General features: G+C 52.9%; 1 protein-coding gene across 6 annotated transcripts in view; it reads right to left on the bottom strand.

Annotated features, from left to right (window-relative positions):
• Positions 1–347, bottom strand: part of CNTFR (ciliary neurotrophic factor receptor) — a 171092-nt gene extending 170745 nt beyond the window's left edge. For 4 of the 6 annotated variants that reach the window (XM_046905250.1, XM_046905247.1, NM_205028.2 and 1 more), the window contains exon 1: positions 287–347. The gene's annotated coding sequence lies outside the window, so the exon portion shown is untranslated. Of the gene's footprint in view, positions 1–35 lie in introns of all 6 variants that reach the window. The other 2 variants (XM_046905245.1, XM_040655429.2) reach the window with 1 other exon arrangement.
• Between the last annotated feature and the right edge of the window lie 10283 nt (positions 348–10630).

Genomic DNA, 10630 nt, shown 5'->3' with positions numbered 1-10630 from the left:
GACGGACACACGGACGCACGGAGCAGGAAACTAACTTGCCCTAATCGTTTCCTCGTGGGTTTCGGGGCGGCGGCGGCGCGGCCCGCGGCGGGGCACGGACACGCGTGGGAAGGTGCGCGCGGGGGAAATAGCGGGGCGTGGGAGGGAGGCGGCGATCCGGGCCCCCCCCTCGCCCACCAGAAAGGCGGCGTCGGTTCCGCGCAGGGCGGCGGGCACCGGGGCTCGACCCTCGCGGCTGGGGGCCACCCTGCACCGCCCCCCCGGCCCCGGCCGCCCCCGTACTCACGGTGCCCTCCTCGCCGCCGCTCCCGGCTCTACCCCATGCAACCACCGACTGCTTCTGCACCGGCTCGGGGGCTATAAGCTCTTTTAAACTCCAGCACATAACCCATGTGACCGCAGAAGCCACTGGTAAGGAGCGCCGGGGAGCCAGCGATGAGCTCAGCCCGCACCCCCCGGTACAGCGCCGCGGCCGCGCTCCCGGCCCCGCCGCGCGCTCCCGCCCCACGCCCGCACACACACACACACACGCGCGCGCGCGCGCGCACTCACACACATGCAGACACGCACACGTATCCACGCGCGTGCCCTTGCACGCGCACCTTTGCACGCGCGCCCGTGCAGGGAGGCGCAGCCCGCTCGACACAGACAGCTCCTTGCACGTGCACGCCACACTCACGCGTGCCCCGTTTTGCACACGCAGCCGTGCACAACGCACCCTGCACACCCCTGCGGGCACACAGCACCCCCAGAGGTGCAGATCCGAAGGAAGGCACTGTGCTCACATGCATCCCGTGAACACGCACGCATCACACTTGTGAGTGTCTGGCACACACATGGCTGTGCACATCCCGTTGCACAGTGACTCCCTGCAAGTACCCCTCCAACCAAAGTGCCACACAGCTCCAGACCAAATTAAAAGCACACTCACACATGCACACAGTGCACAGCTCAATGCACAGGTTCATGCTCACACACCCTCTTGCACAACCAGTGCACGCAGGTCTGTGCTCACACTGGTCTTGCACAACCAGTGCACAAGCAGAGCATCCTGCATGCACCCACTTTCCCCACTCCTGTGCAACCTACTGGTGCACACTGCACACCCACATTGCACACCCACTGCACAGCTTGCCCATCCTCTGCACCCCCTGGCTGTAGGGTAACCCCACTTCCCATTGCACCAAAGGTGTCACGCAGGTGGGGGTTCTGCAGGACGAGGAGGACAGACGTGCCATGCACAATGCCTCCAGAAAAGGCAGAGGCTGCTCCCGCAGCACAATTCGGGAGTGCCAGGATTAAATGTGCCAGGAGGGGACGGGAGCCGGGCGTGAGGTTTGGGTGTGCAGGAGGCTGGGACAGGCCTGGCTGGGCAGGTGCAGGCGTGTGCTGCTGGGGCACGCCAGCAACACGTGGGAGAAGGCAGAGCTGGCAAGCAGAGAGCTTCGCTGTGAGCTGAGTTATGGAAAAGGACTCTTTCCAAGGAATTGCTAAAATTAAAGCGGCTGCGAGGCCAAGGGAGCAGGAGCCAAAGGGGAGGTGAGCAAGGACAGCCCCGAGGCGAGGAAGGGCAGCATGGGCAGGAGGCGAGGAGTGGGCTGCCACCTCCATGGGCACTGCCAGTGCCTGATAGTATTTGGGGAAAGGGGAATTGGCACCGCGGTGGCAGCAGCTGGGCTGTCCTTCCCTGCCACACCCCCACTTGGTGGCAGCTGTGTGGATACGTGCCTCAGTTTCCCCACTTTGTGTGAGACAAATGGCCACACAGATGTAGCCCGCTCACTGCAAGGGGTTTGGTGCCACTAGGGACAGAGAGCTGTTATTTGGAGAGCCCCACCAGGGTCATAGAGCTGATATTTGGGGAGCCTTGATGGGAGCTGCAGCAGGGCTGAGTGCTGCAGGCTGGGAAACATCAGCCCCGCAGCCAGCAGCAAGGTCTGCTCCAGCTTCCAGACACCCGAGCACTGCTGGACAAATCACTGTGACTCGAGAAGCAATGCATGCAACAAAACTGCAGGGGGTTTGGGAGAAATACTCCCGTTGATGTGCTCTCACCCTCCCTGACATCCCAGGACTGCACAAAACAACAGGACTAACAACAACAGAACTTTCTGCTCTTCCTGCTAAAGCAAAAGGAAAAAAGGAAAAACAAGCCTACAAAAGCCATTCTGTTTTATCCCAAAGAGATACAAGCTGATGGAGTGAAAGATGCCTCCTCTCCCTGCAGTCCTGGCCTCATGCTGACACTGACAATCCAAGTGGGAGCCAGTTTGAATACAGTTTTTCATTGATACTACTAAAAATCACTATTAATTGGATAGAAATAGTGGAGGTTTTTTCTGTAATAAGTCATCTGATTATTTTCACTGTTTTTCCTCTTGAAGAATAACCATCAGGTAGGAGCTCTGGGGGAGTATGTGATGGATAATAGCAGGACCTGAATGCACAACAGAAGGAGAAGCTGAGAGGAGAGGGGTTGTGCCCAGGGCTATTCAACAGCAGTACTGGAGGAAGAACCTCCTGCTCAGATGCTCTGGACCAAGTGAAATAGCTACAAAAATGTAAGAAAGGAAAATCACAATCCTTTCCCCTTTCTTATTCATTCCTCCAGCCCCGCTATCAGCCAAGCTTGAGGTTGAAAAAAAAAAAAAAAAAGAAGAAGAAGGAGGAAAAGCTGTGAGGGCAGCAGCATCCCTCAGAAACTAATGGGAAATTTGTGGTGGAAAGGGATGGAAAGCTGCAACACCATCAGGGGCAGAGCTGGACCTGGGGAAATGGTTTTCCCTTAGTATACGACAGCACCAGGGCACTGCCATGGGCTGTGTCTCCCACCCATCTCACAGTGGGAGCTGCTTGCAGGCAGAAGGGGCTCACTGCAAGCCCATATGCTGATGTCTGACCAAGAGACCATGACCAAAACTGCTGCTCTGCCCCACTGCAGGCTCCCATCTGCCTTCAGCAGCGGGTTTACCCCAAGCAGGAGAGTTCATAGGAAAGGAAGGGTGGAGCTGAATCCTGGTTAAAGCCTGAGCTCTTTGGCCAGATGTAAACACAGATCCCTTGGACACCTCAAGGGATGGCATTTACGTGGTCATGGACATGTAAGGGGAAATTCCGGGCCAGTGTCTTTCCAAGCATTTATTTGACAATTCGTAGCAAACATCTGACTAAATTACTCACAGATTATTCAACCATTGAGAGAGTTGATTGAGTGATTGCTGGTGAATCATTTGCTCAGAGGAAAATGCTCAGATTCCTACAGTGAACTACTGGCAGCCAACTCACAGTGCTCCAAAATCCCCACTCCACCGAGCTCGCGTTGGCTCCTCATTCACCACTTCCCAAAAACATCCCCCCGCTCCGACCAAATCTTCGCCATCGGCAGGAGCAAGGTGAATAGGAGACATGGGGAACCATTCCTTGAATTCCTGCTGGACTCGAGGCGAACAACAACACAGCAGGCTGAGCTGGGAGCCTTGTCTTTCGCCTTTGTACAAAAGAGATTCTCCGGAGGGGGAAAACCCCACAACAATGGTGAGGAAACCTACAGGGGAGGCAAAGAAAGCGGCTGACCTGGCGTGTTGCAGGTCATAAAAAAGTACAAATGATCTCGCAAAGAAGCAGGAAAATACGAGAGCGGCAGAACCTGCGAGCTCTTTACCAGCCCGATTTAATCATCTTCCCAGCAAATGCTCCCCACGAGGAGCAGGAGGGGAAAGCAGATCATGAAAAGATTGCAGGCAAAGGAATTCTGCCAGTGCTCCTGGACTGATTAAAATTCCTCAGGACTCATGGCAGGAGAGATTATTTTATGTAAAGCTTCACCTTGTCTTTATTACATTTGCCGAAGTTCTTCCTGTGGAGATGGAAGGGGACGGAGGGAGGTGTGTGCGGAAGACAAAGGCAGAGATAATAAACTCAGGGCTCGGCAGTGGCTTCCCAGCTGCGACCCACGTTCCTGGGAAGGATGGCGGTGGGGAGCATCTGTGTGTGTGCACGCAGTAAAGAGCAGCTGTGGGGATGCGGCCACGTCGGTGTGCAAAGGTTTGCAGGGGAGGAAATGCTGTCCATGGTGTGCCCACCGCTCACGGGCATTACCAGACCGCTGCTGGAAAACAGTGACTGGCTCACAGCGAGACCCCTCACTGCTTCTGCTGGGTAAGATTTCAATGACAAAGTGTGTCCCGACACCTGTTTTCATAACATCCATCCCAGCACCCTCAGCACATGGCCCGCTGCTGCCAGCACCTCGCTCAGAAGAGGCCAAGCATGCCTCATTTAAAATACATTTTCACACGTGTCTTTCCGAGTAGGGAACAGGATAGGGGTCTGGAAATGGCTCTTCCCATCACTTCTTTCCCCTGCACGCCAAAAGTACAACCCCATGTCATCTCAGTCGAGAACCGAGACCTTACAGCCAACATTTTTTTGGCATCTCTATTTCATGAATATCCTGACTTGCAAGGAGAGGAGTTGCAATGTTCCTGGAACTGGGAAGTCAGCACCACAATCCTGCACATTTGCATGATGCTTTTTTTTTTTTTTTTTTTTTTTTTAATTCTTTTCTCCCCTTTCAGATCTCAGCTCTGTTCAGAGGGGATGTGAGTGCTGTCCTGCCGCTGGTGATGGAGATATAGAGGTGTCCATAGAGATGCTGCTGCCGCGAGGCACATGGTGCTCTTCTTCAGGAGAGAATGCAGCAGGATGCTCTGCAACACCCAAGCCAGCAGTGTTTTACACATCGCCCACATTCCCTAATGGCCATGCAGAAAGCAGAGACATCCTAACGGCTGCGGCTGTTGGATTGGCACCCCTGCCACCAAACCCTTCTCTCAGAGCTCATCCCAGGCCATGGGCCGTGCCAGCGCATCCCCACTGCATCCCCGCCGACAGCACCTCGGGGCAGGGAGCATCTGCCACAGCGTGGCTCCTTCCTCCTCCGCCCGCTTCTAACAGCAGCCATCGTCCGCGCATAGAAAGCAGGAGCCAGGGATTAGAGCGGCTTGAAGTTTTTAGCATGAAAAGGTCAGGTTAAAAGGGAAAAAAAAAAAAAAAAAAAAAAAAAAAAAAAAAAAAAAAGTGAAAGAGCTGCTTTTTGAATGTCTTTTGGTGAGGAATTCTTGCAGCCCCGCTGCTCCCGTGATTTTCAAAAGGCTTTTTTTTTTTTTTTGAGGGGTGGGAGATTCGTTTTATTTCCCTTTTATCTCTCCCTCTCTCTCTCTCTCTCTCTCTCTCTTCTTTTAGGTGAAGAGAACGTTTCTTTCAGAAAACCACATTTGGGGTAAATGTAATGCTGCCATAAAAAAAATAAAAAAAATTCTGGGCAATATCAGGAAAAATCGAAGATGACTCAGTTTTGAGCTCCGCAAGCCAGAAACACCTGGGAAACATCAGTGCTGGGCTGGGGGAGCAGGCAGGGAGAGGGTGGAGTGCTCCCCATCTCCCCAGCAGCCTCATAAGCTCCTGTTTGCTGCATTCAGCGGATAAGTAGAAATCATCCCAATGCAGTGCCTGGAAAGGATTGCCACCACTGCCTCCTTTCCCACTACTTGGCTCTCAGTGAGTACTGAACTTTCAGCAATGCATTTCTTGTAATGATTTGTTGAGTTTCTCCCCCCTAGGGTTTATGCTTAGGGCTTGGAACCTCGTTGAAATCAAGGAGACCCTCTTGGGCTAAGCTCCATCCTTGCCCCAGAGTTCCTCTGTGTCCCTATGTGAGGCATATCTGTACCTTCCCTTCATCAGCCATCCCTTCCTTCATCCTCCCCCAAAGCTGGACAAATGTTCACTTTTCTCTCCACAACCTGGCAAAAAGGGTGCAGAGTTAAGCATGTCCCCCTGCTTGCCCCTTGTTGAAATCCTTCTGTTACCACTCTTGAACACAACTCTTTTCTTCACTATACATTCATCTGTATTTCTTCACTATACATTCATCTGTCCCGCTCAGAACTGAGAAACAGAACCTTTCCTTGCAAAAGAATGGGACTCATGCAGCTCTTTATCACCTCCTCAGAGCAGAAAGGGCACTACTACCTTCCTGTTCCTGGAACTGCTCAAAACTGGAAGTTTTGAGAACTTCCAGTAGAAAAAATGCATCCTTTTCCCCCAGAAAATTCTCAGACAGCCTCATCCACAGGACTTTTATCAGAGCCCAAACACATCTGTTCTCACAAGGGGATTGTTGGGTGTCTTCTCACTGCATAGTGCCTATTTTGGGATCATCTTGCTGCCTGGAACAGTGTTCTGGTCGAGGCTGTGGAAACGTCGGTCCTGGGGGTGTCCAGCAGCTATCTGCTGAGGATACCTAATGGTGCAGATATTCTCCCCAGAGAGCAAAACTATCCCGACCGAAAGCGTTCAGCTGCGACTTCCAGAGAGGTGTTGAAAAATCTGGCAGGGTGCGGAAAGGCCAATGAAATTTCCTTAGGAAATTGGGCTGGCACCACAGAAGGTTGCCGAAATTTCTCAATTTCATCCAGGTGGAGATTCGAGCTCTCATGAGAGATGGGGAAAAATGCATCTCCCCCTGTACCTCGAGGTGAAATGAGCAAAAATTCAAGCACTGTGAATTCTGATTCCCCAATAGCCACTTAAGCAAAACTTCCCATTTAGAGGGGGGGGGGGGGGGGGGGGAACACTTCATTACGTTTACTCAAATTCTTCCTTTGGACTTCAAAAGCAAAAACCTTTCCCCAGAGAAATTTTGGGTGATTTTGGAAATAGAGAAGCCTGCAGTTGGAACACCGATGCTCCAGAGCTTAAGGCAGGGTCTGCAACCCCCTGCGTGGAGTGGGAGGTTTGTCATTAGGGACACGGCTGGACTCTTTCCCCTCCGTTTCTTTGCTCAGACGCAGATGGGGACGCACCTCCTGCTTCCAACCACTGTTGCCCCCTTAGCAGTAAGTTTTGCTTGCCGCGAAAAAAAAGAAAAAAAACCCTCCTAAGCAGCGAGAATGCATCCTTCACAGGTGACAACAGGAGCGATTTTCCAGCAGCGTCTCCGGGAAAGGAGGAAGAACACGAAAAGCGAAGGGCTTCTTTTGCTCCGGCCGCGCCCGCCGCACCGCACCGCACCGCACCGCACCGCGCTGCTTCTCCGTGCTCGCAGTGCCATCTCCCGGCAGGGGCTGCTCGGGGACCGCTACGGCTGCGGGACGCGATCCGAGAGGGCAGCGCTCAGCCGGGGCTGCTCCGCGCGGCTGGCAGGGGCTGGGCCGAGCGCCGAGGGGCTGGGCTTGCGAGGGGAACAAAATCTGCTTTCTCGGCCCTTTCCCTGCGTTGATCCGAGAGGTGTCCTGTGAAGTGTTGGGTGATGGGGAACCTTGCTGGTCTGGACAGAATGGGTGGTGCTGGACATTGCGGTGTGGTGTAAATATCCCGCAGAAGCTCTCAGTGCGGTCCTCAGCTCCTCACCACGTCCTTTGCCTGTGCTTGAAGTGATGGGTTTGTCCTTTCTCTGCATTCCCCCAGGCAGTTGGCACTGAGTTGTGCTGTGTGCTCCCGAAGAGCAGCAGGATCACGCAGCAGGAGGAACGCTGAGCAGCACCAGCTTCCTCCCCTCTGAGAGCCATGCTGTATCCACCAAAAGACCAGACACTGCAAGCAGCAGTTTCACTTCTCAACGTGGACAGTGGGGTTCAGGAGCATGAGACCTCTGCCATACACAGATTGCTGCAGCAGGGAGGCACTCAGGGCAGGGCTTGGCTGTCGCTGGGAAATGGCACTGGGACACCTGTGGGGGCACAGAGAGGAGGAAGCTGCCCCACTCAGATCTGGGTGCAAATGTACTCGCCATCTCTGCAACAAAAAACAAGGCAGCCTCTTATTCCAAGTCCTGATAAATCAGCGTAGCATCCAGCACATACCACAGAATAGTGTGGGAGACTTTGCTGTAAATCAAGACAGGTTGTTTTCCTCAAGGAGGGACAAAAGTCCAGTGCTTGATGCAGGAGTTCTCGGGCTGTCAGGAGGGAGCAGGTTTGCACTGAGCCAGAAATTAGAACAGATAATCAAATGGTTCTCCCTGGCCTTAAAGTTTATGAACACAGCCTAAAGGGTTGGGAGCTCTGCTTTGGTCAGTTGGTTTAAGCAAAGGACCTTTGAATTTTGATTGCTTTCCCGTTCAGCTAAATCCCAATTCAATTTTGTCTGGACAAGTTTATCACCTCCCTCCTGCCAGCCAGGCACTTTAATCTCTAACAGTGTCTTCTGTTGCCCATCTAGTTCAGGCGTCTTCAGCCTTCTCTGAGCAAACACAGGCAGAAGGGGCCATCTCAGGGCAGGTATCTCCACCTGCCAGCTTGCTCCCAAACTCTGTGACAGACAGGCAGAGGCTGTGGGCTGAGGGGCTGTGTGGTAGGGTGCTCACAGCTGTTGTCAATGCCCTGTATCCTAAGCTGAAGCAGGGAAGGAAAGGATTGCCAGAGGTAGATTAGTGCTGGCTGCTGAGAGGGAGTCAGCCAGGCAGGAAAAAGAAGCGGGTAAAGGAGCAGGATGAGATGTGAATGCGTTCAGCTGTTTCTTGTACCAGCAGCAAACATAACAACAGGAAAAGGCTTTGGATTTAGGCTTCAGCCCTGAAAATCTCTGTCCCTAAGATTTTTTGTCCAGGGAATTGGTGGAGTCACTGACCCTGGAAGTGCTCAAGAACCATGGAGATGTGGCACTGAGGGACACGGTTAGTGGGCATGGTGGGGGTGGGCTGGTGGTTGAAATGGATTATCTTTGTCTAAACGATTCTTTGATTCTATGATTTCAAAGCATGTTTCTGCTGCTGTTGTAGCGTGTGCTTGCAGGTATGGGTTGCCTGAGAGGAGTGTGAGAAGCAGAAGCATAGCTCCCCAAGTAACTTCATGTCTTCTGCAGACATCTGCAGTTTGCAACAGCCACCAGCATCATCTTGTAAGGGATGGGTCAGCACTGTGCACACCAACTTTTTAACATCTGCTTAGCAAGTATTGTGAATGAAGATTGTTGGATAATCTCCTCACTGTCTTCTTGCAAAGGAAAGCACAACAGGTGGGAGCTGAGATATACTGCACTGGGTGTGGGATGGGATCCGCACATCCCGCGATGTGCACAGTGCAGTTCTCCGTGCTGGGAGCTGAGGATATGGGAAGCGTTGCATTAAAGCTCAATTTCTCGTTTATCCACCACCCAGACAGCATGGGTGGGAAGAGTGCAGGCGCCGAGAGCTGTGAAGCTCTATCTGCAGGGAGAGCCTTCCTCCACTCACACTCCTCTCAGCAAGAAGCGGCTCTCGATAAAACCTACAGCAGTGCTGATGGCAGGCTGAAGCAGAGCAGCAAATGCAGCCCCAGCAGGAGGCTGTTTAAGTTATTATTTTAATTAATTGCACATGTAGCTTAACTGAAAGAAAAATAGAGACGTGACACCCAATTATTCAAGTCGGTTCCTGCCAGTCACACACTGCTGCTGCCGCTGCCCCATTGCACAGCTCTGCCCCCCACTGCCTGCTGGAATGATGGGGACTTGCATCTCTACTTGGTGAGATGTTGCCACGCTTCTTGCTGTGCAAAGGAGATGAGGAATAGCAAATCTGCCCCAGAGCGTTCCTGAAAGGGACTGCGTTCCCTGCTGACATGGAAATAACTTCTCCTGGGGCAATCTTCCCTCTACACCTCACTGTTCATGAGGCAGCCTCACTGTTGATGATGCTGCACCACGAGAGCCTCCCAGTAACCTGAGGTTCTGCAGTGTGCAAAAAAAAAAAGTGAAAGTGACCTCTGAGCTTCTTAGACCTGGAGCTTTTCAGCAAAGTTCAGGTCCTGTCAGGACTTGGAGCTGCCTCTTCCCATTCTCCTGCCGTGGGGGCAGGCATTCTTGTATCCATCCAGTTGTGCCAAAGCAGTGGGTTGGTGAGGTCTCTGATGATGCCTTTGCTGGAGAAAGAGCAGAAGCTTCAGTGGAAAGGGAGCCTGCTTCCCTAGATACCTCTGGCATGCCTGTGAAGGCAAACAAGGCCACCTGCCACCAGCCAGAGTGCTCAGCCCAGCACTGCTCTGCAGCTCCTCAGGGCACAGCCATGTCCATGAGCCACAGCCCAGGGTGAGAGCAGGCAGACCCCGCTCACAGAGCCCCTCCTCCCCGCACAGGGCAGGTGAATGGGCAATTTCCCTGATTTCATTTATATTTTTTTAATCATGGTTGCTTACAAAGCTCAAGCTTCGACTACAAATGCCTCCCCCTCTCTGATCTGGTGTTCATTAGCATTCTGCTTCATTAGCTCGTGGGGCAGGGGCCAGGCTCTCCCCCCCCGTCACTGCAGGTATCTTCTCTCCAAAGGTCTAGCTGATTAACAAGTCCAATTAAACTCCCAGCCGCTCTTCCCAATTTGTGTTTCCCTTTGAAGTTTTCTCCCTGTATGTGAGACCTGAATAAGGTCTGCTGTGTCCCAAAACTTGTTGTTCAGTTTTCTGGGTTTTTCTCTTTTTTCCTCCAGCTATGCTAGTCAGATAGACGTTCTGCCTTTGCCTCTGTGCTCACAGCAGTGAGGCCACTGCCACCTTCTCGCTGTGTGTGCAGATAGCTGTGCTTGTCGTGTTGCCCACAGCTATCTCCTGGCTGCCCGCTGGTTTTCAGCCTCCAGCCACAGCATCCCACCCCATGG

Source organism: Gallus gallus, chromosome Z, assembly GCF_016699485.2.
Source record: "Gallus gallus isolate bGalGal1 chromosome Z, bGalGal1.mat.broiler.GRCg7b, whole genome shotgun sequence".
Classification (NCBI taxonomy): Eukaryota; Metazoa; Chordata; class Aves; order Galliformes; family Phasianidae; genus Gallus; species Gallus gallus.
The sequence above is the reverse complement of the archived record's forward strand: the minus strand, read 5'-3'. Positions and strand labels throughout refer to the sequence as shown.